Raw genomic sequence first — 5,362 nt, 5'->3', positions numbered from 1 at the left:
TCCATAGTTTCAAATAGCGAAGATAGCATCCGCTATTGCATCCGCAATAGTGCTAGCGCAATAGCGCATGCTACTGCTCAAATTAAGTGCCATTACTTTTTGTTAATGATATAGAGATATACACAATAATCTAGTGCTTTACAAATCCGCTACGCGGACATAGCGCCCGCAATATCGCCCGCTATCCGCATTCCGCTACATGGACCCCAATCCGCTACCAGTCCGCTATTCGCTATTTAAAACCATGGGTGCATCTTGGAATGACAAACAATGTTGCCTAAGGAAGTTTTCATTTTTGTTTGCACGAAAAATTCATTTTCCATTTTTTCGAGTGCCCAAAATAAGTTTTTTTGTGAAGGACCTACCATATATTTGTTGCAAAATTGGACCTAATCAATTTTTTAAAATGCTAGGCCATATATAATGCACAATTGACCAAATGGTTGGGTGTAAAAAGTTTTGATCTACCTCTGGTGAAAAAGACAAATTGTCGCTGATTCAGTTGGAAGCTGGTCAAATTTGAACTGCAGCTACCTCGTAGTTTTCTCTTTATTTTTTCTAAAAATCATTTCTAGGTACATAAGTATGTATATAGTCAGCGAAATACCAAAAGTTTTTCAAGATTCAACCACTAGCTAGGAACGATCAAGCCTGCCGTTTTGACCGCATTTTGAAACGGGCATAAAAAATTCAAAAAAAAATCAAAAATTTGGAAAACCTTCGCGTTGTGTTATTATATGTGACCAAGTTTTCAGGAAAAATAATAAACTTGTAATACAATAACTATTTTTAAAAAGTGTTATCAGAAATGAGCTATCATGCGTGAAGATTCATGGCTTTCAAGCCAAATGATCAATCTTATGACCACATTCATGTCATAGTTTGTTCAAATGATCTCATATTGTGCACAAGGGTGCATCTTGGAATTCCAAACAATGTTGCCTAAGGAAGTTTTCATTTTCTTTGCACGGAAAATTAATTTTCCATTTTCCGAGTGCCCAAAAGGAGGTTTTTTTGTGAAGGAACTACCAAATAATTGTTGCAAAAATGGACCAAATCAATTTTATAAAATACTAAGCCATATTTTAATGCACAATTGACAAAATGGATGGGTGTCAAAGTTTTTGATCCACCTCTGGTGAAAAAGACAAATTGCCGTCGATTCAGCTGGAAACGGGTCAAATTTGAACTGCAGCTGCCTCATAGTTTGCTCTTTATTTTTTCCAAAAATCATTTCTATGTACATAAGTATCTATTTAATCAGAAATACATGGTTTGATGGCGAGACATCGAGGTTTGGACGGTGGTCGAGGGCCCCAACTCTAGAGCGCGTAAGCTCGCATGCCCGCCGCGTGGTCACCGCGTGACTGTGGCGTTGCCATGTGTTCTGGGCAGCCTAGGTATGTCTAGTGGGTTGGGCACTCCCTAGGTAGGTGCTAGGAAGAAAATCACAACATAAGATTCTCACGAGGAGACCGATCGATGCTCAAACATGAATAAGTAGCCAAGTGTTTGATTTGCGGTACGGGAAATGCACATGGCTAATGGGCGTGAGTTTTGGCTGAGGATGATCAGTTACTAAGAAGACCGTCTTCACAAATTTTCACCTCAAAAGGAGGAGCCTAGGTGGTACTTGCTTTGCAAAGTACCACACTGGACATAAATACGAATGTTGAAGCTGGGCTCAAAATAATGAATGGATTGAGCTGGCATTGGTGGAGGATGGTTATTTGGGCATAGGAAAGCAATATAGAAAATGGATACCATTTGGACATGCCAAAGTGGTACTTCCTTCACAAAGTGCTGCTTTGAACAGGATAGGAAAATGAATATTGTTGAGTTATTTTTGAACTAGGCAAGGAAGGTTTTTGACATATTTGATGAAGATATGATCCAAACAATTTATGAGATTTTTTTGGGAATTTTTGAAATAACAGAAATATAGGTGGCTTCACAACCTAGGGCAAAAATTGACACATGGACATGACACATACGCAAAACTGATGAGATGGCTGTTGGGGAACGTTGCAGAAAATTAAAATTTTTCCTACGGTTTCACCAAGATCCATCTATGAGTTCATCTAAGCAACGAGTCTAGGGAGAGAGTTTGCATCTACATACCACTTGTAGATCGCGTGCGGAAGCTTGCAAGGTGATGATGTAGTCGTACTCGACGTGATCCAAATCACCGATGACCAGCGCCGAACGGACGGCACCTCCGCGTTCAACACACGTATGGGACGGGAGACGTCTCCTCCTTCTTGATCCAGCAAGGGGGAAGGAGAGGTTGATGAAGATCCAGCAGCACGACAGCGTGGTGGTGGATGCAGGGCGTCACAGCAGCAGGGCTTCGCCGAGACTACGAGGGAGAGACGTAACGGGGGGAGGTGGAGGCGCCAGGGGCTGGTGTATGAAGTCCCTCCTCTCCCCCACTATATATAGGGGTGCCAGGGGGGGCGCCGGCCCTAGTAGATGAGATCTACTAGGGGGGCGGCGGCCTAGGGGAGGTTTCCCTCCCCCCCAAGGCACCTAGGGGTGCCTTCCACCACTAGGACTCCTCCTAGGGGGAAACCCTAGGCGCATGGGCCTATAGGGGCTGGTGCCCTTGGCCCATGAAGGCCAAGGCGCACCCCCTACAGCCCATGTGGCCCCCCGGGACAGGTGGTCCCACCCGGTGGACCCCCGGGACCCTTCCGGTGGTCCCGGTACAATACCGATAACCCCGAAACTTGTCCCGATGCCCGAAATAGCACTTCCTATATATAATTCTTTACCTCCCGACCATTCCGGAACTCCTTGTGACGCCCGGGATCTCATCCGGGACTCCGAACAACATTCGGGTTTCGGCATATACATATCTTCATAACCCTAGCGTCACCGAACCTTAAGTGTGTAGACCCTACGGGTTCGGGAGACATGCAGACATGACCGAGACGCTCTCAGTCAATAACCAACAGCGGGATCTGGATACCCATGATGGCTCCCACATGCTCCTCGATGTTGTCATCGGATGAACCACGATGTCGAGGATTCGATCAAACCCTGTATGCAATTCCCTTTGTCAATCGGTACGTTACTTGCCCGAGACTCGATCGTCGGTATCCCAATACCTTGTTCAGTCTCGTTACCGGCAAGTCACTTTACTCGTACCGTAATGCATGATCCCGTGTCCAACACCTTGGTCACATTGAGCTCAATATGATGATGCATTACCGAGTGGGCCCAGAGATACCTCTCCGTCATACGGAGTGACAAATCCCAGTCTCGATCCGTGTCAACCCAACAGCTACTTTCGGAGATACCTGTAATGCACCTTTATAGTCACCCAGTTACGTTGTGACGTTTGATACACCCAAGGCACTTCTACGGTATCCGGGAGTTACACGATCTCATGGTCTAAGGAAGAGATACTTGACATTGACAAAGCTCTAGCAATACGAACTATACGATCTTTTATGCTATGCTTAGGATTGGGTCTTGTCCATCACATCATTCTCCTAATGATGTGATCCCGTTATCAACGACATCCAATGTCCATAGTCAGGAAACCATGACTATCTGTTGATCACAACAAGCTGGTCAACTAGAGGCTTACCAGGGACATATTGTGGTCTAAGTATTCACACGTGTATTACGATTTCCGGATAATACAGTTATAGCATGAATAAAAGACAATTATCATGAACAATGAAATATAATAATACTTTTATTATTGCCTCTAGGGCATATTTCCAACAGTCTCCCACTTGCACTAGAGTCACCAATCTAGTTACATTGTGATGAATCGAACACCCATAGAGTTCTAGTGTTGATCATGTTTTGCACGCGAGAGAGGTTTAGTCAGCGGATCTGCGACATTCAGATCCGTGTGCACTTTGCAAATCTCTATGTCTCCATCTTGAACATTTTCACGGATGGAGTTGAAACGACGCTTGATGTGCCTGGTCTTCTTGTGAAACCTGGGCTCCTTTGCGAGGGCAATAGCTCCAGTGTTGTCACAGAAGAGTTTGATCGGCCCCGACGCATTGGTTATGACTCCTAGGTCGGTGATGAACTCCTTCACCCAAATCGCTTCATGTGCTGCCTCCGAGGCTGCCATGTACTCCGCTTCACACGTAGATCCCGCCACGACGCTCTGCTTGCAGCTGCACCAGCTTACTGCTCCACCATTCAACATATACACGTATCCGGTTTGTGACTTAGAGTCATCCAGATCTGAGTCGAAGCTAGCGTCGACGTAACCCTTTACGACGAGCTCTTCGTCTCCTCCATAAACGAGAAACATGTCCTTTGTCCTTTTCAGGTACTTCAGGATATTCTTGACCGCTGTCCAGTGTTCCTTGCCGGGATTACTTTGGTATCTTGCTACCAAACTTACGGCAAGGTTTACATCAGGTCTGGTACACAGCATGGCATACATAATAGATCCTATGGCTGAAGCATAGGGGATGACACTCATCTCTTCTTTATCTTTTACCGTGGTCGGTGACTGAGCTGAGCTCAGTCTCATACCTTGTAACATAGGCAAGAACCCCTTCTTGGACTGATCCATTCTGAATCTCTTCAAAATCTTATCAAGGTATGTGCTTTGTGAAAGACCTATGAGGCGTCTCGATCTATCTCTATAGATCTTGATGCCTAATATATAAGCAGCTTCTCCAAGGTCCTTCATTGAAAAACACTTATTCAAGTAGGCCTTAATGCTGTCCAGAAATTCTATATTATTTCCCATCAGGAGTATGTCATCTACATATAATATGAGAAATGCTACAGAGCTCCCACTCACTTTCTTGTAAACGCAGGCTTCTCCATAAGTCTGCATAAACCCAAACGCTTTGATCATCTCATCAAAGCGAATGTTCCAACTCCGAGATGCTTGCACCAGTCCATAATGGATCGCTGGAGCTTGCATACTTTGTTAGCGTTCCGAGGATCGACAAAACCTTCCGGCTGCATCATATACAGTTCTTCCTTAAGATGCCCGTTAAGGAATGCTGTTTTGACGTCCATCTGCCATATCTCATAATCATAGTATGCGGCAATTGCTAACATGATTCGGACGGACTTTAGCTTCGCTACGGGAGAGAATGTCTCGTCGTAGTCAATCCCTTGAACCTGTCGATAACCCTTAGCGACAAGTCGAGCTTTATAGATGGTAACATTACCATCCGCGTCCGTCTTCTTCTTAAAGATCCATTTGTTTTCTATCGCTCGCCGATCATCGGGCAAGTCTGTCAAAGTCCATACTTTGTTTTCATACATGGATTCTATCTCGGATTTCATGGCTTCAAGCCATTTGTTGGAATCCGGGCCCGCCATTGCTTCTTCATAGTTCGAAGGTTCATTGTTGTCTAACAACATG

The sequence above is a fragment of the Triticum dicoccoides genome, chromosome 3B (assembly GCF_002162155.2).
Source record: "Triticum dicoccoides isolate Atlit2015 ecotype Zavitan chromosome 3B, WEW_v2.0, whole genome shotgun sequence".
NCBI classification, from domain to species: domain Eukaryota; kingdom Viridiplantae; phylum Streptophyta; class Magnoliopsida; order Poales; family Poaceae; genus Triticum; species Triticum dicoccoides.
This window is presented reverse-complemented; position numbering follows the sequence as displayed.